Genomic DNA, 25,178 nt, shown 5'->3' with positions numbered 1-25,178 from the left:
ACAAGAGTGAATTACTTGAATTTCTTGTACCCTTATTGTGTTTGAGAGCACAATCACAGCATTCAGAAGACCCAAAAGTGTTATAGAGATGCCTAAAGCAACACAGTTTGGGGCTCTTTGCAGCCTCAAGGCCTGGATAATTTTAAAGGAATATCAAAACATTTTAAAGGAGAATGTACTATAAGTGATAGTGAAGAGATAGGAGTTGGGAAACACAACAAGACAATGACCCAAAACATACAAGTAAATCAAAGTAAAAACAACAACAACTTAAAACTCAAAAATCTGAAGAGTAACTGTTTATTACACTTTGAGTGTATTGACAAATATCTTTCAGTTATGATTACTTATCTTAGTATCTATAATTACATAATCATTGTGTGAAACCTTGTATTTTATATGCATTAACCAATACTCACCTTACATTTGATCATTTTTACTCACAGTGTATTTTACACGCATTTATATAGAAGATTAACCAATAATCACAATATATCCTTTACATATATAGTAAAACATTGTTTGATCAGGCATGTGACTAACACAGACTTTATTATGACAAATTAACCCACACGATACATAAGGCATTTACTAACACATAGGGTCTATTGTATGGCGGTCTAACTACGCGCCACTAACACATTAACATATAACACGAGATCTATTGTGAGACTTGTGTAGCTCATGCTTGAAGCATTTCGTTTACTGCATGTCTCTGACTAACGACCATCAATCATCAGCTAGTGCACTCTGGATGAACTAAATTGATACAAAGGAGGCTTCGGGACGAACAGTGCGGCCTTTCTCTCTGTGCGTGCAAAGTCCTTCACCTACCAAAGCGGGAGGACGCGCGCACATGAGGGGGGGGGGGGGGGGGGGGGGGGGGGGGCACTGTCTAATTACTGGAACAATATCACACTGTCTGACTGGACCCAGTCAATTCTTGAAACAATACCACACTGTCCGGCTGGATACAGTCAAGGCCAAACACTAGTGGTCCGGTCAGACCTGTGAAACTTGAGCACTAAAACGTGAAAATATGCATACTAACATGAGATGATTTTAGCAACGCCTCATCAGCAGGTTTCACGTCATTTGGGGTATAAACATGGAGTCAGATCAGAGGGGGGTCAGAACTTACTGGGACGGCTGTTAGATGGTCTTTCATGTGTGGGTTCTCCTGAATATTCAGTACTTTGTAATAAATACTTGGTTTGCTTTCAACTTCACTCCACCTGTCTGCGACTCTCTATCAAACGAACACGCAGGGGAGTTGTACCCTGGACGAGAGGTGGGTGTTGACCCACCTTTCATTTTCTTTTCTACAACAAACCTGAAAGCAAAACTTATTTGCTGCTACAGTATATATCTGATTATGAATGGAGTACCAAATAAAGGACACAAGCAATATGCAAACAAAACATTTATTGTATTATTAATGTATTGATTTAGGTCGTATTTGTCTTGTGTAATTGTGACTTTAGTTTGTGCTTCGCAGCTCTGGTCCTGGAGGACCACTACACTGCATAATTTAGTGGTTTCCTGCTCGAACACACCACCTTCAATTCAGTAATTGCTTGTTAAATAGCTGATTTACTGGATCAGGATGGTGGGAGCCATTTAAACACTAAATGTGGAGGTCAGGGGGTCTTAGATAATGATCAAACCACAATGTATTAGTAATCAATGCACACATACAGGTAATTCAATAGGGTTCATTTACTTTAAATGAGAGGGAAAAAAACACTGAAACATTCAAATGGTTCTGTAAGAAATCGTTCTACATACACACACAAAAAAAATGTTGTACACTGAAAGACGTTTTGGATTGCAATTCTTTTCAGATGGAAAATAAAAGTCACCAGGAACAAGAAATGTCAATATGTACCGAGTTACACATTTATCTTGTATATAGTTGTAGAGGTTCTTAATGGCGTTCTCTACATCTCCATCCAGTGTTGCATTAAATGTGCATTTCACCTGCTTTACACACTACTTATGTATGTGTAACTTAATGAATATTGTCTTTACGCAGAACATTTAAAGCATCACCTTTGGAATCTGTACTTCTTTTCTTGTTTACCTTCTGCTTCTTGTTCTACCACTATTGTTTTTTTTCTCATTCTTTTCAAATGTTTCTTGTTCTTCATTCCCTCCCCCACTTCTTTCTGTGATGTGGTGGAACTGGGGAACAGGAGTCTCTTTCACATCAAAGCAAACCTTTTAATTAATCCAATTCAGAAAGGCATCATGCTGACTGGATGTAAGTCTGAGAGAGAGAGAGAGAGAGAGAGAGAGAGAGAGAGAGAGAGAGAGACAGAGAGAGAGAGAGAGAGAGAGAGAGGTAAAGACAGGGCACAAACTGTGAAAGCAGCTATTTGTGTTAGTTGACTTGATACTACAAAGCCTGAATGGATCATAATGGTGAAGCTATTGGTATCATATTCGTTAATGGTGGATCATTCTGGCCTAAACATTTGTTTATCAGGATGGGCATGGAAATGCCCGCTCTACAGATTAATCAGACAATGACGTTAAATGCTGGGTTTAATAATAAAAAGCAAAAAAAAACATTTGAAAAAAAAAGTTTGAAAACAGACCTAAGAAACTAAAAGGCAAAACCAAATAGGGCAATAAACAGATACTAACAGATTGAAAAAACAGACAAGAGATAACATTCAGTATTCAACGAGCATGGTTGGCAATACTTCGCAAATAAACAAAAGAGGTAATCAGTCACCGTTAAAGTAAATTCATAATGAGTTATAGGAAATTAATAATAAACAGATCATAACTTTGAGTGTGGGAACAGTGGTTGGCAAAGTGTTAAGTTTAGATTTAGTAGATTAAGGAGTAGATTAAGCTTCGGTTTAGTTTTAGGTGTAGATTAAGCTTAGGTTTAGTTTAAGGTGTAAATTCAGGTAATAATATTAAACTATCTGTTTTATTTTGTAGCATTCTCTGGTCAAATATACTTCTAATCTATTTTTAGTACACACTGTTCTCATTAAAAAAAAAAATTTAGTATACAGCTCTGGAAAATAAATAAGAGACCAAATCAGTTTCTGAATCAGGTCCTCTGATTTTGCTATTTATAGGTATATATTTGAGTAAAATAAACATTGTTGTTTTTTCCTATAAACTTCGGAAAACGTTTCCAAATTCCGAAAATATTGTAATTTAGCGCATTATTTTGCAAAAAATGAGAAATGGCTGAAATAACAAAAAAAAGCAGAGTTTCAGACCTCAAATAATGCAAAGAAAACAAGTTCCTATTCATAAAGTTTTCAAAGTTCAGAAATCAGTATTTAGTGGAATAACCTTGTTTTTTAATTACAGTTTTTTATGCATCTTGGCATGTTCTCCTGCACCAGTCTTACACACTGTTTTTGTATAACTTTATGCAGGAATGGCAAAAATTAAGGCAGTTCAGCTGGGTTTGATGGCTTGTGATCATCCATCTTCCTCTTGATTATATTCTAGAGGTTTTCAATTTGGTAAAATCAAAGAAACGCATCCTTTTTAAGTGGTCTCTTTTCTCCAGAGCTGTATATTCAAGTTCCTCTTGAGACCAGGCTGATAATAGATGCTTCTACAGTATGTTTATTTACTCTAGTGGACAAGGAAGACTTTACATTGCTCTACATGTCAAACTAATACAATTTCTTAAGGCAAGGGTAATTTCACCTGAGAGTCATTCAGTGTATATATTGACAGTGAGATATTTAGAATGAGGTGAAACACTGCAAATGCACCACCTCAACCTTCTGAATTCCCACTTGATGCAAGAGAAATGAGTTTTGTCTTGAGCTTCAAAAACCTTCAAAGGATCCTAAACATAATTTTCACTCTGGTCCCCGGTGAAGAGCACGAGAGGTCACAGAGTGGAAACTGCAGTTGTTTGACATTTTTTCATCCCTGTTCAGTCACACTTTTGTTTATAAGGCTAATATTATGCACTCAGTTGACCAGCTAAACCAAATCGGCGACACTAGGTAAGAGGATGGGGACTGGTTATTTTAATTTTGTTTGGATTTCTTTACTATTTTAACTTGTTATATTAGTTCATTTTGTTTGTATTTTTGCACTGCCTCAAATCCAGGCAGGCCAGGTAATTTTTGCTTTGTTTAGGTTTTTTTTACTGACCTTTTTATTCAAAAACTCTTGCAGTTTTGTCTTTCTGGCGATCCTACATTCTACTGTGTTTTGTTTCTAATTGCTTTGACCTTACAAGTTTTTTGGAATTTGCTGCAAGCCTGAAATGAATAAATATTTTTTTCTACATTGTAAATGAATACTGAGGTCATTCAGACTATGAACAGACACATAAGGACTCGTGTAGTTACCTAAAAGTTAAAAAAAAAAAAAAATACTCTGAAGCATTTAGGTGCTCTTATCTGAGGTTAAGCTGTTAACTTTCAGTTTCTGAAGCAGGTAACTCTGATGATCCTCTGATGCAACAGAGGTAACTCTTGGTCTTCTTTTCCTGGGGTGGTCCTGATGAGTGCCAGTTTCATCTGATAGTTTTTTATGGTCTCTGCAACTGCACTTGAGGATACTTTTACTGTATTTTCGCTGACCATCATTTCTTAAAATATTTTTTAGAACATTACTTAAATAGAGCTATTCACTGTTTACCAACTCTACCTCTTCACAACTTTACAGCTGATGCTCTCAAACACAATAAGAAGACAAGAAATTCAATTAACTCTTGTGAAGTTCAGCACAGCTGCTAACTGAAAGCTGATCATTTCCGGTGACTTTACCTTACCTGCCTACCTTGAAGAATCTAAAATTTTAAACATATTTATCACTTTTATGTTTACTTAATAATTCCATACGTTTTTCTTCACAGTTTGGATGACTTTAGTATTGATCTCCAATGCTGATATGTCCAAACGTTTGACTGGTACTGTATATTAATAAAAGAAATGAAATGAAGTTGACCAGATAACATATTTAACTTGTTGAGTTTATACTAGGGCTGTACAATATATCGTTTAAGCATCGTCATCGCGATGTGAGCATGCGCAATAGTCATAATGAGGCAATTAAATCAAACATATCATGTTGCAATGTTTTGATTCTTAACACAAGAAGTAGATACACAGCGATGTCTCTGTATCTGTGTGAGTGATAGGCTGCTGCTGCCCGAGAAGTGCGAGGGGGGGCAGGAGTAAACACGAGGTAACCACATGGCCTTTGTCCACATGGTTGGGCACGTGCTTGTAAACGCATGTGTTAAAAAGCTGTGCACCTCAGTCCAACACAGTTGTGTGCCGGTATTTCTAGTTACAGTTGAATTCACACTTTTAATCCCAGAAAAACTCTTATTTAGCTTATAAAAAGCCCTGTAAATGCCTGATTAAAGGAACCATTACTGTTGTTTTGCTGTATTTCTCGGGATTGAGTGCTCAGTGCTGACTCAGCTCTTGATTGGTTTGGACGCAAGACAGTGCAGTTTTTTCTGATTTGGGGTTATAAGAATTTTTTGATGCTTTTGAAAGTGTTTGCTTTATTTTCAGCTGTACATGCTCTCACAAATCACGCTAAAACATGGTTTGTGCTTGGTTATTTGCATGTCAGTCAAATGGCTTTTCCTGTTAGAGTAGGTGGTTCTTGTCCATGTTAAGTGACAAATGCACCAGGCATTCTGACAGCCAGCAGACATCTGGATTGTGAAACCAGGTGCAACACCTAGAGCCTTCAGGCTGCAGGAGAAACAACAATGCCTGAAAGGGTATGAGCTGTGCCACAAAGTGCCACAGGTCCTACCTGGTCATTACTGACTGTAACTGATGTGCTTCTCTGAGTGATCCTTCAAGCCTTGGGTAGAATACATGAGTTTCAGGCCTTTTTCAAACCTGTAGTTTGTTTCTTTGGTCTGAATCAGTACAGGGGTTATATAGAATATAGTACAGGGGTTGAACAATGAAACTAAAACACCTGTAATTTTAGTGTGGGCGGTTTCATGGCTAAATTGGAGCAGCCTGGTGGCCAATCTTCATTAATTGCACATTGCACCAGTAAGAGCAGAGTGTGAAGGTTCCATTAGCAGGGTAAGAGCACAGTTTTGCTCAAAATATTGCAATGCACACAACATTATGTGTGACATACCAGAGTTCAAAAGAGGACAAAATGTTGGTGCACGTCTTGCTGGAGCATTTGTGATCAAGACAGCAAGTCTTTGTGATGCATCAAGAGCCACAGTATCCAGGATAATGTCAGCATACCACCAAGAAGGACAAACCACATCCAACAGGATTAACTGTGGACGCTGTAAGAGGAAGCTGTCTGAAAGGGATGTTCGGGTGCGAACCCAGATTGTATCCAAAAAACATAAAACCACTTTATTCATATTAACCAATTATTGTGGTCTAAAACCAGGTGTTTCAGTTTCATTGTCCACCCCCTGTATGTGCCTACTGGTTTGAACTGGGTTTAAAGGATCAAAATTCTGATATGTGTATGGACAAACACTTGTCGAAACTTGGGTTTTAACACAATACTAAATAAACCACTTGAATACCAATCTTTACATGTAAACTAGTAATAATATTGTTTTTGAGAATCAATAGACAATCACATATTGTTTGTTTCTTTAACTGTCGACTGAAAATGATTCGAGCCAAATAGCGCAAATTCAGCAGAAAATCGGGGGGAAAAAATCATGTAGTTTAACGATGGATTCATGAGCACCCATATGGTCTTTACTTTGGGTCAATTTTACCTTGTTTTTAAACTGTAGCTTAAACCAGATTTGATTTCTCTCTCTCTCTCTCTCTCTCTCTCTCTCTCTCTCTAATAAAGCTCTGTAATCATCCTGGGCACTTGCACATAACTAATGAGATCTCAGCACCTCGCACCCTCCAGCCAAGCATACACACACCTATGCTGATCTGAAAGGCATGGAGACATGTTCGCCCAGGAGGGTCTGTCTCACCTCATTACCTGCTCTCTCAAATCTCTCTGGAAGTGTGTGCTCTGCGATCGCATCTACAGTTTTTTCTTTTGTACGATGAAAGACCTCCAAGACCAGTCTTTCCTCTTTTCTCCCTCTTCCTGTATGTGTATGTGTGTGTGTGTGTGTGTCTACTGCCTGTCATGAGCTCAGAGTGGAGGTGTGTGTATATGTGTGTGTGTGTGTATAGTCTTTGTACTGTTTCCAGGCTTTTGGTCCTTCCTGCTTTAACCACTCACCATCCTACGTTTTTCCATGTCCTCTTTTTTCCTCTTCTCTCTAATCACTCCATCATTCTCTCTATCTCTGTTTATGTGTGTGTGTCAGAGCTGCTAGGGTGGGAGTGTTTTTGTTCTTGGACTTTAAAAGAAAGACAGGAACCGTAGGAGTGTGTATACGTACGCTTGTTCCTGGTTTTGAAAAATTGCACACTATCCAGTACAAAAGCATTGTGGTCCATACTGTTAAAATACTATACACTACCTCTCAGCCCTCGGTAAGTCTTCATTCACAAAAATATATATATATATATATATATATATATATATATATATATATATATATATATATATATATATATATATATATATATATATATATATATATATATATATTACAACCCAATGTTACAACCCAAGTTGGCTCGTTTTAAAAATGGTTGCAACAAAGGGAACAGAAGGGAAGTGAGGAGACCAGACCAGAATTAGATGTTTCACAATCAGTGATTTATTTTAAAACGGCCAAACATCAACTTTAAACAATACCAAGGCCTAAGAGTCTTAAGGCCTAAGAGGAGCCAACGGTGACGGTGCCAAAGGAAAGAAAGAAACAAAACATAAACTTAATCTAAACTATTTATCCTAAACAAAAGAACAAAATAAAAACTACTACTTAAACTAACAACATAAGTACAAAAGAAGCACCCGCCTGCTAACCTAATGTATCTATACACAAAGACAGCTACATGATGGAAATGTATAAGGCGCCTTAACCTTACCTGTTGGACTCCTCAAATTGGTATAAGTTTGTATGGCACAAACAGGACTGAAAGATATTCCCTAAGGAATGACTACAAGAGCAAACACTCAGAATAAAGCACATGGCAGTGATGGTGGTAGTGAAGGTAGTAGTGAAGGTAGCAGGGGAACTAGAAGCACACACAGTAGGCCCCACTTCCTGTGTGAGCTCTAGCCGCCATCTTGGTGGTGACTGCAGGTTTTTATAGCCCATGGCTCCTCCCATGAAGGTCAGGTGGACTGCAACCTGCAGAGAAACATGAAAAAACACACACACAGAGAGGGAGAGCACACAGAACATATCCAGCACCCTAGGGCTAGACTTGCACGTAACACCCCCCCACAAAAGATAGAACTTCCCAAAATAAGTTCTAAAAGAAAATCATGCACCATCAAGTACAGTCTGCACGAGATAGGGCGTCAGCAACAATGTTCTCAGAGCCCTTCTTATGGATGATGTCCACATTAAATTCCTGCATACATAAAGCCCAACGCATCAACCGCTGATTGGAATTACACATGCGTGACAGGAACACTAAGGGGTTATGGTCAGTGTATACCTTTACAGGTGACATACATGAACCAACGTACACCTCAAAATGTTGGAGTGCCCATAACAAAGCTAGTGCTTCTTTCTCAATAGTTGAATACTTCAACTGGTAGGAATTAAACTTACGTGAGAAGTAGCACAGAGGGTGAACAACTCCCACATAATCTGGCTGTAACAGTACAGCTCCTGCACCTACAGCACTAGCATCGACCTCCAAGCTGAATGGCTTCTTAAAATCTGGAGCAGCTAGAACAGGAGAAGAACACAACAAAGCCTTCACATGCTCAAATGCAGCTTGACATTCAGCAGACCATTTAAAAGATTGCTTGGGACTCAATAGGGTAGTAAGGGGCTCAACAACAGAAGAAAAATTCTTACAGAAACACCTATAGTATCCAGCCATTCCCAAAAATCGACGAAGAGCACGGCGTGATAAAGGTACAGGGAATTCTGCAATGGCTTGAACCTTGGCGTGAACTGGACGAACTTGCCCCTGGCCTACTTGTTTCCCCAAGTATGTAACTGTAGCGTGTGCAAACTCACATTTAGCAAGATTCAGAGTTAAAGAGGCAGTAGACAGACGTTGAAAAACTGTATCCAACAGCTCAACATGACTTTCCCAATTGACGGAATGCAAAATCAAATCATCCAAATAAGCTGTACAGTGTGGAACATCTGAAAAAACAATGCTTACCAGTCTTTGAAATGTTGCTGGTGCATTTTTTAAGCCAAACGGCATTACAGTATACTGCATTAACGCATCTGGAGTAACAAAAGCAGAGATCTCAGAAGCTCTTGTAGTCAAAGGCACTTGCCAGTAACCTTTCAAAAGGTCAAGCTTACTTACATACTTTGCTGATCCAAGACTGTCAATGCAGTCATCAATTCTGGGCAGTGGGAAAGAATCAGAGACAGAAACTGCATTTACACGCCGGTAATCTGTACAAAAACGAGATGTTCCGTCAGGTTTAGGTACAAGCACGCATGGTGAACTCCATGGGCTACAGCTGGGTTTAGCTAAACCATGCTTCAACAAATAGCTTACTCGCTGTTTCATTATGTCTCTTTTAAAGACATTAACTCTATAAGGATGTTGTTTTATAGGATTACTAGTGACTTCAATGTCATGGTGAACAACAGAAGTCTGAGTGGGGACATCTCCAAAAATACTAGGGTAACTTCTAATCAAGTGGTCTATATCAGCTTGCTGTTTCTCTGTCAAATGTGCAGTAAGAGATGATAAATTACACAACATTTCAGAGTTCGACAAACGAGCACCAACAGAACCAACCTGAGGGGGAACAAGACCATCTGTGTCCTGTACACAACTTTCCTGAGAAGTTACCTTAGATACAGCAACAGGCACTGCAGTCTCACAAAGCGAAGACACTTTAACTTGGTCCTTACTCATGACCTCCGGAACCTCTCTGTCCACATAGGACTTTAACATGTTGATATGACAGACTCGTGATTTACGATTCCGATCTGGAGTTTTTACCACATAATCAGTCTCACTTAGCTTCTGCTGAATTACATATGGGCCAGAAAATTTAGCAGACAGTGAAGACCCAAGCAATGGCAACAAAACAAGGACTTTATCCCCTGGTTGAAACTGGCGTGGGACAGTTTTCCTATCATAATGCTGTTTCATCTATTAATGTTTAAAATTTCAACCCACAGAAGATATACTGACAATTCTGATGTGAAGAAATAAACAAAAAAAACCGTAACCAACAGGTAACACGTGGCTGGCAACATAGTAACCAGTACACAACGGAATGGTTGGCAATACTTCGCAAAATGTACAGGCAAACAAGCAGGTATATATACAAAGTTTAGATGACTAGAAGATGTGTGAGCAAATTAACACTTAGGTGATAAAGATTTGTGGGAACTGTTCATGATTGGCTGAAGACAGGCACATATTCCATGATTTAAGGGTGACTCATGGGAAATGTAGTCTAATATTAGAGTTTGCAGAGGCAGTAGGGATGACAGAGTGTGACAGCTAACTGTTGATGAACGCTGATGTCTCAGGAGACTTGTGATCTAAAGTTTTAAAGATCATTCAGAAAACAACTTTGTTAGATGTTCCTTACTTAGGAAAAAAAGGAAACAGTTACAAAAATGAGACACTCAATGTCTTTATTTTCTTGATTTAACCTCTTTCAACACTCAATAATCTGTCCTCTATTTGTACTATCCATCTGTCATGCTGCTAGTCAATAACTACCTCGTTTACCTTCAACTGTTCCAAGATGAATTATTTGTTAAACAACCCGATCTCCAAACCATCACTGAAAACTGTGGAAACTTCACACTAGACCTCAAGCAGCTTGGACTGTGTGTCTCTCCACTCTTCCTCCAGACTCTGCTTCCTTGATTTCCAAATGAAATGTAAAATTTACTTATGGTATATCAGTGATGGTTTGGAGAGACATGTCATCTGCTGGTGTTGATCTACTGTGTTTTATTATCAAGTCTAAAGTCAGTGCAGTGTTTTCCCACAAAATCTTACAGCACTTCTTGCTTCCCTTTGCTGGCAACTTATATATATATGCGTATTTCATTTTCTAGCAGGACTTGGCACACTGCCAAAAGTACCAATTGGTCTTATATATATAGTTTAAAAATTTTCTGAGACACTGACTTTTGGATTTTCATTGGCTGTAAGCCAGAATTACTAACAATTAGATGTGTGTGTAATACATCTACTGTATATAATATATGAGTTTTACATTTTTCAAACGAATTACTGAAATAATGTTAACTTCACTATGATATTCAATTATTATTTTTAGAGATGCACTAGTAGTGCCTTGGTGCAGACCATTTCTTGGGACATTCATTATCAAATTGTCTTGATTTAGAGGGCTCACAATCATAATTCACTGGAAGAAAGGGCACCCACTATGGTATTTCTTTTCCATTTAAAGGTAAGGCAGTAAAACAGTAGTCTTGTCTTTGCCACTCTAAAGGGCACTTTAGTGACATTTTTTTTTTCAATCATGGAGGCAAAATAAATTACATTAATTTTTTATTATTATACGTTTTGTGTGCCTTATTAGCTGATAACTGAGTGTTGTGTGTGTGTCAGTGATGCAGCAGGTAGACTGCAGTTATTTGTATGTCATATCCAGATGGTAGGGGTGTGTTGGTAGCAGCTCCCCCACATTAGCGATGCGTTTTGGAAATGTATTTAACCTGCAGCCTGAGAGCGATCTGGCCAGCATCTCTCTGACCTGCTGTTATTGTTATAGCCCAGATGCTGCCCTCTGGCACTCATAACTTTTCTTTATAATGAGAGCGAGCCCTTGCCTCTGTGTGTGTGTGTGTGTGTGTGTGTGTGTGTGTGTGTGTGTGTGTGTGTGTGTGTGTGTGTGTGTGTGTGTGTGTGTGAGAGAGAGTTTCTCTTGCTCTCTCTCTCAGCATGGGAGTGATTGTTCTCCATCCTTCACTCTACTGCTTGTGGAAGCTTGAAAGAAATACATTCACTCTCATTTACATTCCTCACTTTTTTGTGTGGGCGAATGGATGTATGTGTATTTTGTGTATGCTTGTGTGTGTGAGTGTGTGGAGGGGGCTGTTTAGTAAAGGGAAGGGTGATGTGTTACTGACCACTATATGGTATATATTTATTCAGTATAAATATGAAATGGTATATAATTTCACAGGCATGTTCAGTATCTTCAGAGATACAGGCCTTGGGCTGCAGCCATATTTCACTGAGATGCTGCATCAAGAAGCAAGAAAGTTTGTGTCTGAATTGTTTTGCATTCGCTTAAAAATTGCCCCCTAAAAACAACGATTTGTTTTGTGCGCTGCAAATAATTCACAGCAGCAAGTGGTGCACAATGATACGGATGATAAACACTAAATGAAATATTGATGCAGCTATAAGTGCATTAGTAAACATTACTGTATTGTATTGCTGTGTGATACAGGCTATTTGTTCACTCCGTTAATAATGCCTAACCTTCCTCCTAATGATCCCAATGATACATTAGTGCTGCTATTCTCAACTATTCTTCCTCCTCCCCATGTGTGTGTGTGTGTGTGTGTGTGTGTGTGTGTAAAAGGAGATGGACGGGAAAAAATAGGCCCTGATCTGAGATAAAAACCAGTGTAATTGATAGCATTCAACCTCCATTCGTCCTTAACCAGACAATCACTACATCCACACTGTCTGAACCTGCACTCTTCTTTTATTCTCCCATCTTCTCTACTCATCTCATCTCATTTCTATTACTCATCATCTGTTTACTTCTCTTTCTCTCTTCACTTCTCTCTCCTACTCTTCTCTTTTCTCTTGTCTCTTTTGTTCTCCTCGGTTCTTTTATCTTTTCATGATTTTACTATGTTCTTCTCTTTTCTTGTCCCCCTCATCTCACTTTTTTCTTATTCTCTCTTCTCTTTGCATTTTTTTCTTCTTCTCTTCATCTGTTCTATTCCTGTTCTTTTCTCCTCTATTTTTGTCTAATCTTTTCTTTTCTGTCTTGTTTTCTGTTCTCTTCTTCTTTGTATTTTTCCCTCTTTTCTTCTTCTCCTCTTCTTAAATATGGCCACCTGCACTCTTCTTTTCTCATCTTTTTCTCTTTATTCTCCCATCTTCTCTTTTCTCTCTGTCGTATTCTGTTCTCTTTCTGTCCCATGCTGTGTCTTTTCTACTGTTCACTACGTTTTTATATTTTTCCCTCTTTTCTTCTATCCTCTTCTCCTCAGCCTTAAATATGCCACCTGCACTCTTCTCTGTTCCTCAACTCTTGTCTTCTTTTCTTTTATTCCCCCATCTTCTCTCTCTTTTTTCTCCACTCTTTTGTTCTCCTCTGTTTTGTTATCTTTTAATTTCATATTTCAATGTTCATATGTTTTCCTAATCTCCTAGAATAAAGGTCATAGGCCAGATGCAATTAACACACACACTATATGCTGCAGTTGCCAGTATTTTATAACAGTTTGATATGGATTTACTGTGATTTAAATGATCATTTAATTACTATAAAATCAAAAGATTACTACTGTAAAATGTTAAGTATGCAGTAACATTTGACTATGTATTCACGGAATTAAATGATTAAACAACTTTAGTGTTTTTCCTGTAAATACATAATTATCTTTAAAAAAAAAAAATTTACCTTCACATTCACATTCACTTACTGCAGTATTTCTTCATTTACATGTAAACAACACACAGGAGGAATGTTCCAAACCACTGCAGATCTTTAAACATGCCCCTTTGTGGAGCTAATCACTTGACACTATGTAATATATTCAGACCTTGATGAATTCTGTTAATTTAACCTGGTAAAAACACAGCTGGCAGTAATTTATTTTAAATCTTACCTTCTACATTAAATGTAATATATTTTGCAGTAATTAAGTGTTTAATAAAATCAACAATTGTAAATATGGTAAACCAGAGCTGCTAGTAGTTTCCTGGGAATGATTGTTTTAGTGTACTGCTATAGCAGCTATTTAGTTTATAAATTTATTCTGTTGCAGTTTAAATCCACATTATATCAATGAATGATTTAAATGCAGGTACATACTGTACAGACATTAAAGGCTTAAGGCTTTTATGAAAAAAACAAACGTCCGTCATTTTAAATAGGAAGGGAATTAGGAGAAGATGAAGATAAATGTTTTTATATTGATCTGCTGTAACAGTGCTTTTGCTGAATGAGGAGTGAGCAGATCAGCGTCTGTATTCATAAACACAGGAGGAGAAGAAGAAGAAGAAGAAGAAGAAGAAAGAAATGGAGGACAGTTGTAGGTTTTAATCATGTTTTCTCATGTGCTTCTGGTTGTAAGGGCTGTAATGAAAACAAATCCATCCCTGTCAGACATGCGAAGAGAATTTCTTTTAAAAATCAGATTTACTGATTTATGTACAAACTACAAAGCATTAAACTAAATGCCTTAGCATACTGTTTGTGAAGAAGGATTTCACTTGGCTTTAACAAACACTTGATGTAATTGCAGAAAAAGCACTCAGTCGTAGACATCACGCAGTAACTTTGTTCGTCATTTGCACACAACGCCTGTCTGTGATTGGTCGGAGCGTAAGTGACAGCAGAAAGCATGCCAGCTTGTAAAATTGGTAAGTCACGTTTGGCTTTATGCAACAATGAAGAAATTTGTGTTAGCAGGGTCAGACTAGAGGCTGGTTTGGGCCGAGGTTTCCCACTAATATTCTCAGACATTGTTGGGTCGCGCTCAAGAAACTGATGTGTGACATAGGCCTACGTTTTTGATATATTTTTTTTATATATATAAGTAGCAAATCAAACGAAGTAGTAAAAAAGTTAAAATGATATAAAATTGCATTACACTTGACATGCAGCACTGTGACTAGACTACTAATAAAGTATCACATTGTTTGTGTTTTAAACTTTTGGCGTTCCATTGTTAATCAACAGGTTTCTTAATTAAAAGGCATATGATTCTTCCATGCTGCACTGTTCTGAATAGATGTTGCTCATTCAATAGTTTGCGACTGTAGTTAAAATAGTCACTTTTAACGCTCTACTTACTGAACAATGGTGCTGGGCGATATGGGAAAAAATCATATCACAAAATGATTTTTTTTTTATATCATGATAAAGATGTTTCACGATATACCACATTTAAAGTAGTAGCTTAAAGACAGAATATAAAGCTTTACCAGCGCTATGAGACGCAACCCATAGAATGAAGAAGCAGCGTCAGCGTGACGTTTCTAGTGAAATAATTAAAATGTAAAAATACATAACAGAGCGCCGTGTACCACATAAAATCGATCCTCACCAAAAATAGAAAACCATGATAGAAACCGATATTTATCGTCATATCGCACAGCACTACTAAACAATATGTTGGGTTTGAATCTGGCTCATAATAAAAGTTTGAATTTTTTGGTTCATCAAACCCCAGTGGTTTATTTTCAGCATTTCCCTAACTGTATTTATTTACCTTTCTTTCAGAAATGTGTTAAATTTTGCATGCAATTTAACACATTTCTGAAAGAAAGGTAAAAATTATACCAAAGCATAAATGTATTGTTTCTTACTCGTAGCTCACTGAAAAGGATAAAGTAGAATTATGTTGAGTGCAGATTTGAAACTACAGCAATAGATAGATCATCGCTTTGCCTTGTTTGTCATCTGAATTATATTGGAAGCAACAGATACTGACTATAGACAAAATTCAGAACTGGTTTGTCTAATTCTGTTAAAAATATAATTACGTAATTACATTTGAATACAAAACAAAAAGTAATAACTTTTGACTTCTTAAGGGTCAGTATTCTATCTTCATAAGAAAGCGTCATCTCACTAATGGATCTTATATCATGTCTCTTTGGACAGTTTCTAAAGGAGCTCCCACTCCCCCACACCCACTCTCTGCCTCTATTCAAACTCTGAGCTCACATGTAATCAGTCAGCTGGTGCGCAGTCATGGCCCTATAGAAACCTGAGATACCTTAACACCTCTGTTTCTGTAATGCATTCACCTGGAGTTGAAAACATGTGAACACTGAATTGTGCATGGTGGCCATGTTCTGTTTCAAAGACAAATTTAATTAAAAAGACCTTTTAAAATGATGTTAATTACCTTGATATTTTACCATGAAAAAAGGACAGCTTACACTTTACTTCAGCTAAGTATGGAGACTTTATGAAAAGTATTAAGTGAAATTAATCATTAATTGTAGAACATGCAAAAAAACATGAAAATAAAACGGTGTAAAATTTGTTAGGTCCCTGATATCAAAGGTTACACTTTCTTAAAAAGGGACAGATTTTGTTTTTTACTAAATGTTTAAAACTGCTATACTAAATAAAACTTTAATATTTATTTAGAGATTTAGCATTAATATGTTCTTGAAATGAACAAAATATGTGTTTTGTCATAACGTCAAGTTAACATCGAGTTCTCTCAAAAATACCGCCCACCATTACTACAGATGACAGATTTCCATCTTATAGTAAACAACTCTATTCTAGCTATACTGCAGATTATTAATTAAATAAATGAAATAGAATTGAACAAAATAAGTCTACACACTATTCCCACCTGATTTGGCAATATGGCCGCCTCTCTGGAGGGGTTGCTGGGTGGCGGAAAAGTGATAAGCGGTAGAAAATTCCCCTTTCTTTCTTCCTTGAGCTACGTTGCCTCGGTACAGCACAGTTTTACCTTAGAAATGCAAATAAACTAAACTTGGTGTGGCTTCAGACAATCAAGAAAGACACGTTAAGATAATGGATCAGGGAATCATGGTGCTGCACTACACTTCAACACTTTCTACCTACCAAGCCACCAAACAACCAACACCCACAAAGAGGTAGCACCCGCATTCTCCACCAATGTGACTCGCCCCTGGGAAGAGGTATCTAACCTAGTTGCAATCCACCACACCCGAAATAAACTCAAATAAGCATGATCACTCTTTAGCGCCTTTAAAGTGACCCAATCCCAATTGCTCCATCCTCTCTAATTCTGTGAAGTCCTCTTGTCCTCTTCCAGAGTACGGGCTGAGGCGGCCTTTAAATGTGTCCAGCTGGGCTAATTAATATACTTCCCTCAGCTGGGCCGCACTTAGCAAGGCGATATCTCCGGGTAGGGTGGGCCGCGGTTCTCCCACCTCACTGCATGACATAATACAGAGAAATAAAGGATGATTCCAGAGGAATGTTCTAGACTAAATATGAGAGCAGAGTCACATTCAGGCATATTCACTCCTCTTCTTCTCCTCATGGTATAGGTTGAGAAATTTAAATTTCTCACAAATTTACTATGGAAGTCATTATTGACTATTTAAAGAGGGATTGAGCATATGTTTGCTCCCCCTCCATCCACAAAAAGTGGGGGTCCACTACTCCTCTGGATCTACTGCTCAAGCGCTTATGCACGCACTGCTTCCTTCACAATGCATACTTTCCCAACTGTACTCTTCTCCCACCACCACTACCCACACCCACCCCTCCCCCCAGCTTTCTCAGCTCTTCTGCACTGGGTTCTGCTGCTCTAGCTCTCGCTCTCTCTCTCTCACTGCCCAGACCATCTGTCTCATTCACTCACTCCCACTTCTGAAATGTACAGTATCATAAAACATCTGCGTTTACTTTCACTGTCAAATAAAACTTTACCCACCCAGAAATACGTCAGTGCTGTTTTTGCCGAAACTTTCACTTTTGGTTAAAAATGAAAATGTGACAAGACAACTTTTTGTAGAGGTTACCAGAGATTTTCTACAAGAATCCAATAATATTCCAGCAAGAGTGGAGTGTTAACAGCAGTGGTGTCAAGTAAAAACACACACATACTTTGTTACCTTGCTTAAGTAGACATTTTGGTTGTCTATACTTTACTGGAGTAATTATTTTTCACACAACTTTTTACTTATACTCCTTACATAAGGAGTATACATCACGCATTCCTTGTTTTCATCATTTAAAAAAATCCTACCCAGATAAATCACTCCATCTGGATAGAGTAAATTTGATTATGGTTTCATGAGAAGTATAAACATATACCATTCCAACACCCTATTGGTTTATGCACAATCCGTCACGCCTGCACTCCAGCAAAGAACATAGCACACTTATGCAGCCTAGTATGAAGGTGATCCGTGCAGTGACTTAAGACTCAAGCAATATATCTCTTTAATATAGGCTACTTTAATATATTTGCATTGTACATGCAGCTGAAACAGGCAGCCTAGTGAATCCTAAATTAAAAAACATTAACATTTTTACATAATATTATAATAACATGTTCTCCCCTTATATCGCTTATACTTTTACACCTAAGTTGTCTTTTAAAACTAGCACTTTTACACTTTTATTTGAGTAAAAAGTTTGAGTTGATACTTCAACTTCTACAGAAGTGTTTAACCCTAGTATCTATACTTCTACCTTTCTTATTCTTTGTAAAATAAAATAGGTCTCTCTGAGTTGTATATGCATGCCTCATATGAAACTGTTCTTTAACCTCCACTGTCTGCAGAAAATATTCTGAAATTTTTTCATGGCCTCGCCCACTATGGCTCGGGACCGCCCACAGGCAGGGCTGAATCTCGTCAGCTTAAGAGCTTACAGCTCTGTTTATACCAGCTAGTTAGCGCTAGCTATCTTGTGTAAGTAACTATAGGTTTAAATTGGATCTCCGGTGGATTCTGTGTTTTAATGAGACTAGGGAAGCACGGTTTGACAAGGTAGCGCAACCTGACAGAACACCGGTCGAAGTGGGCACCGTTTCCGTCGGATTTTATGATAAAGAGCGGACTCTGGGGCTTCGATGTGGTGAAACGGCACAAGCACTGAATTACCGAGATTAGTAGCCTTAGTTTAGCTAAAAGAAACATTATAAATGCAGCAGGGGGGTGATTAGAGAGTCACTCAGCCACGAGGCAAGCAGCCCCGTGGCTGAAAGAAATATTATCAAATGTTATTCAGAGACCAGTAATTCAGTGAAATAAAGCAGGGCTGTACAGAAAAACCGGAGCACTTTTTTCCAGAAGAAAACGGCTCAAATGACTTTCATTTATACTAGAGACCACAACTAGATATTTTAAAAGGAATAAAAAAAAAAAACGATAGAATGAGACCTTTTTTGCCTCCTGGTCCCATCACTGACATTTATATGTGGGGCCAACATGAGCACTTCCTAATTTCCAATAGTTGGTCTGCCCATACAAGCCCAACATGGGCAAGTTATCAGGTTTAATCATTGCTGTTAATATTTGCTCTTTTTGTTTTTGTGAGTTTTTTTTTTAATGATCGTGTTCAATGGGTGAAAATTGCTAAATTCTGAGAGCAAATTCAAACAAGAGAGGCTGTACACTGATACAATCTGACAGACAAAAGCTTGGCATGAACGTTACACTTTTGATAGCTTATGAAACGCTGCACCGCTGCGTCATTATGAATCAGAGTGTGATGGTGTTGGCATGAGAATAACAGCAACTAATGACCCCATAATACCTGTGGGAAAGCAACTAAGGATCATGCACGTACGTACGCACACACACACACACACGCAGATGTGCACAGACAGGCAGACACACACACTCCCTGAAAACCCTTTTAGCTCATTTTAAAAAGAGCGTCCTCACATGCCCCCAGAAGTCCGAGATCTTTAGCAGACAATTCTTGGAGACAGAGGAGAATTAGTGGTGGGCTTGTACCATTTAGCTAATTGACCGAAATTTAGCGATGTTCTTCTCTGATATGTGGGCTGTCTGAGGGCTCTGTTTGATATTCTCTGGGGGGCTGTAGAGGGGAGCTATACACACTCTTTAGACACAATTTCTGAACACTTTACAAATTCCACTCCTACATACAGTGAATTCAGTCCCTGTTCTCTTTAGTGCCTCTGAAGAATAGTTTCAGAATATGTATGTGTGTGTGTGTGTGTGTTTGTGTGTGACAATGCTTTAGGCTTACACAGGAGATGGTGGCTGCTGAGAGTTGTTTTGGCTATGTGTGAATTGAGGTTGGGGTTTATGGAAAGCACATCACTAATCTAATGCTCAGTGCATTCAGCTGCATTGCCTTTAGCCACAGGGTCTTTTTTGAGTCTCCATTCTGTATTACTTCCTGCAGGATAGATTAAACCCCCAAAATAGACTAGATAAAAAATCTCCTGTGAAGTTGTACCAGTGATTGGGAAGCTTTCTTGTCATAAAAAGCAGGTACAATCATGTATTTTCGGTATTATCTTCTGTATAGAGCTACAACAGCAGACATTACCATGATGGACTCTATGAGAGCTAGTATAGCAAGTATAGTTTCAATAGATCTATTCATGCACCACACTTAAATGCTATTCTTAAAAGAAATAAAACATTCAGTGTGAAATGGACTTGGGTTGTAGTGAAATTGAATAGCCCACCTTCGTTCACCACCAGCATTCTGAAATACGACGCTTTGAGCCGAAGTTCTCAACAGGCCTACAATACTACATACAGTATAGGGGCATAGCATTACTCATGCAAAACAAACAAAAAAAACACTATTTTACACCATTTACAAACTCAAAGTACATTAACTCTTCATTGGTAGAACTCTGAGGAGTTACAGGTAGTTAATTAAAATAAACAGGTAATAAACAGGTAGTTTATTAAAAACACTGTTTATACACACAATACCATCATGTATCATCATTCTCTGGGTGCCAGCATAATGAAATTCATAGCTCAAGTTACTGTGTGTAAAACAGTGTTTTTTTAATAAACTATCTGTACACTTTCGAAGTTCTCAGTGCTTCGTTTTTGATGTCAGGACCCTCTGAATTATCCCAATGAAGCGTGGAGCTACTTTGAGCTTTTAAATTGTGTAAAATACTGATTTCTTTGCATGATCAATGCTATGCCTATAACTAGCATTGGAAGCCGGTTGCTGTATTTCAGAATGCTGTGGGTGATTGGTGATGTGTCGTTGGAAAAGTTTGTACGCTTTATCCTGTTTCACTACATCCCAAGTCCATTTTTAATAGCAAAGCAGCACAAGTAACGTAAAATAATCCAATTAGTGTGCCACTTGTCATTCCCTTTAGGAAGTAGGTGCACTCTGAGTTTGTATTTTAACAGTGTGGTGCTTTGTGCATCTCAGCAGAGGGTACTGACCTGCGCATTCACGCTGTAAAGGTACGGCAGCAGCACCTTTAAGGTAGCACAGGTGTTATTTTATTATTTATTCAGTTTACTGTTGAGATAAAAGTTGGGTTTACACTTTGACAATTGACTGTTGTCTAGGTTCATTTCAGTCAGTGGAGCACCTGTGTTTTCCACTGCCAAAATACCAAGATGCCGGCACTATTTTAACGGCGTGGGTGCTAGGTGTTAAAAAAAATCAAATAAAATGTAGTGTAAAGGGGTGTAACGTAGCAAAGAGCATTGTGATGTGCCTTTAACTGGGTGTACAATAGGGCCCTAGGGTGTTTAAAAAGCTCCAGCAGCACTGCTGTGTCTGATGCACTTAATCAGCATAAAACACACTACTAACACCCTACCACCATGAGAATGATCCACCACCCAAATAATACCTAACATGCTCTGCTCTGGTCCTGACCATTGAAAATAATAAAATATGCAGAGAAACAGATCTAGCTTCATAACATCACTGCTTAAGACCCACTATATACAAATTGTACACATTGAGTACACCTATGACACTCTACACAATGTTTGGAACAATTTATAGATTTTATTATTTTATTTTGCCTATTGTATACCAAGTTGCTCTTGATATAGTTATGATCATAATAATATGACCTAAAGCCAGAGCACATTCCTCACTGACACTGGGGAAACAGGAAAGCATTTTTTCATCAAGTTTCATCATGTGAGGTCTTTGTGTGGGTGTGTATGTGTGTGCTTATGATTGATGCATCTCGGTCTGAAAAGTTGTCTTCTCTGAAATGTTGAAATTCTGGGGTGGCATATGGGGAAAGCTTGAAATTTGATATGAAATATATATCAATATTTCAGACAGGAGATTTGATTACAGTAATGTCTGTTCGCCTGTTATATCCTCTGTGCCCATTGGTTGAGTGTAATCTTATCTATCTATCAGCGAAGGGTTTCCCTGTTAGTCGCACAGGGTAATAATTCTACACAAAACCACACAAACACTGCTAGTGTGTTTCAGACTATCAGAGTCCCGCATTACTGTGGGATTTCAGCCTGGGGCTGATTCACACCTCCACCTCCATTCCACCAAATCTGAAATGGCTGAGCCCTTCCTACAGTCCATACCACACACATGGATGGTGCCTCTTACAATTCACTATTAGACTGATTGGACTAAAAGAGATGCACTGTGTATGTTAAAGAATCTAATGTGTATTTTTTATTTATTCATAGGCTGCTTCTATTAGATATTAAAGAATCTAATGTGTATTTTTTATTTATTCATAGGCTGCTTCTACACTAACCTTCATTTTTATTGCTAATGTTAATTTGATTCAGATGGACAGAGAAACGTACATTACTACTTGTCATTATGCCAATATAGTGTATAGAACATTAATGAATGCTATTGGGTTAATACTCTGGTGCAAAGACATTAACCAAAAACAACAGAGCAAGGCAATAGACAAAACACTAACTGCAGGTCAATAGGAATACTAAAGTTGCTTAAAGTTGGACACATCTTCTCATTAATTTTTTTTCTACATTGTAAATTAATACTTAAGTTATCCAGGCTGCAAGGGAACACAAACAATCACGTATGTAGCGCTTATAAATCAGGTTTTAGTGACTTTACCATGATTTTACGTGATGGAATTACCTATAAGAGCGCTCCGTGTTCACTAGGTTTATGTTAATGGACAAATAATATATATATAAACTAATTTTATAATTAGTGAAAGAAATATGTCTATTTTATAGATTTCAAATGTACAACAGCAGTGCCTCCAATTATTACTAGGGCTGTGTTTTCACTAGCCCCCTCTCTCTAAATAAAACACAAAGAAAATAAACACTTTAGAGACAGTATATGATGCAATTGGCTTGAATTTTAATACACTCCAGACTAAAGGATATGAATAATAATTAAAGTATGGATTTTACATATATTATATTTACGTGTAGATTTCAGGAGGAGATAATATATTTAATACATTATTTATTCACAACAAAAACGCAGGTCAGTAGGTATGCTAAAGCATAAACTGAATGAGTGTTATTTGCTTGTTGTAACTCTTCCAAATAAACTTTTATCTTTCAACTCTCATTAAATCACATAAAATCTCTCTAATACCAGATATTTAACTGTTCAAAACATATACTGGTCAATCTCAGGCAGCTTTACTTAATTTTTTTAACTTTACTTAAGTGTCTCTCATTTGACTTTTAAAAGCACGTTTAAAAGCAAATCCACTAATATGCCATATATAATAAGTCTAACTCTCCAAATACAATGTACCCAAATGCTTACAAACTTAATACTTCAACCCTTAACTGTGTAGTGGGCGCTTTCTCTCTCTCTCACACACACACACACACACACACACACACACACACACACACACACACACACACACACACACTCTCTCTCTCCCTCTCTCTCTCAAGCCGTGTGCTGTCGAAATTTGTTACCCATGGATATGTGATACTTTATGGCACTGCGCATGCGCCCACTAACTTTTTTTTTTTATATGTATTCATATTTTTCATGATAATTCCTTAGGTTAAGTTATTAGGTGCATTAAACAACATGCTTGCATGTTAAAAAAGCACTATAAATAGCTGTTAAAAATAATATTAAACTATAAAACTTAAAAAAAAAACTATAGGTTCGATATAAAAAATATAGCTAAACTAGGCTTCTGCTGAGAGTATTTTCTAATAAGGTTTCTAAAATGGTGTTTTGTTTTTTTTTTTGTTAGTTTTTTGTTTACTTTTTAACAAGTAAATACTAACTAGGGTAGCACTGTTTGACAACTTAGCACATATCGACAGAACACTTGCAATTAACTAGTTAAAGTCAGTTACTCGTTGCAGGCCTGAGCTGGTTGCTGGTGTGCGCGGTGGCCCAGAAAATAAAATATACTAGCACCTTCACCTTTTTAAACCAAGACAAAGTTTTTAATAAAATGCCAGCTTACTTTGTGGCTGAAGTTCACTCTGCTGAAAGCTCTGTCTCTGTCAGTGTCTCTCTCCCTCGCTCTCTCTCTCTGCAGCAGCGGCGGCGGCAGCAGCAGCGCGGGCGGGGCTGCTGGGGCGACGGGGGTTAGCTTGGGGTGGCTAGGCTAACAGTACAGTCTCTCACGGTGCTGGTGGAAGTTCCAAGAAAGTTCGGCTGACCGGACTGGCTAACCGGTTGTTCTGAGTGTCTGATGAACAGGTGAGGTCTTGAGCTTGGGTTGGATACGATAAAGCTTGGTTTTGCTAACCAAACATGTCCAGTTTTAGCTAATTAACGTTAGCTAATAGTTAGCCATCCCCACAACGCTCAGTGCTATCCTCGGTTAGGTTAAGGTGTTCAGGTACCTCAACGAGGTTAAAACTTTTCCCTTCAGTAAAACACAAGTGATAACAGAACATATACCGCTATACCGAGCTGATAACACAACCGCAGGACTGTATTTTCTCTCAGTTTACCACAGAGAGAACTCAGCTAATGCTACAACTTTCTCCTCAACTCTCTTTTCCCGCCCTTTCTATGTCAGACCCGCCCACTTCTCCCAGCAGACACACACAGCAGAGAGCTATAGACCACTGAAGTCGTGCGTCATTCTGTAGTCCTCGGACGGCTTTTTTATTTATTAAAACAAAACAAACAAACAAACAAAAAAGGTCTCTCCATACCAGCCCATTAAAAAAGAACTAGTGGGTTCAGCCTTCATTAACAAGTGACATGTATGCATTTAACTGTTGCAGTAAAACAATATATTAATCCTATAGTTGTATATATGTTTTATTTGTGAAGCCCATCTTAAAAAACTATGAATCACACTTCATGAATTGAATCATCATTTTACAGGAGCGCAGAAAAAGAAAAATACAGCCAGTTTTTAAAAACACTGTCTCTAGAAATCTATCATTTTTGGACAGCAAAATTCAACCTGTTTTAAATGTTTCCACTTAAAGTTAAAGATTTCCATCATAATGTGGATGTACCTGGTTTCCTAATTAAGTAGTTAAGGAAAGTAGCACCAA

General features: G+C 37.9%; 1 long non-coding RNA gene across 1 annotated transcript; it reads right to left on the bottom strand.

Annotated features, from left to right (window-relative positions):
- Nucleotides 1–1,745: 1,745 nt before the first annotated feature.
- Nucleotides 1,746–24,562, bottom strand: LOC125787261 (uncharacterized). Its single transcript, XR_007429214.1, has 2 exons — nucleotides 24,125–24,562; nucleotides 1,746–2,269 (listed from the first exon to the last, which is right to left on the bottom strand). It is a non-coding gene; the product is annotated as an uncharacterized LOC125787261 (long non-coding RNA).
- Between the last annotated feature and the right edge of the window lie 616 nt (nucleotides 24,563–25,178).

This window comes from Astyanax mexicanus, chromosome 23 (assembly GCF_023375975.1).
Source record: "Astyanax mexicanus isolate ESR-SI-001 chromosome 23, AstMex3_surface, whole genome shotgun sequence".
Taxonomy (NCBI): domain Eukaryota; kingdom Metazoa; phylum Chordata; class Actinopteri; order Characiformes; family Acestrorhamphidae; genus Astyanax; species Astyanax mexicanus.
This window is presented reverse-complemented; position numbering and strand designations above follow the sequence as displayed.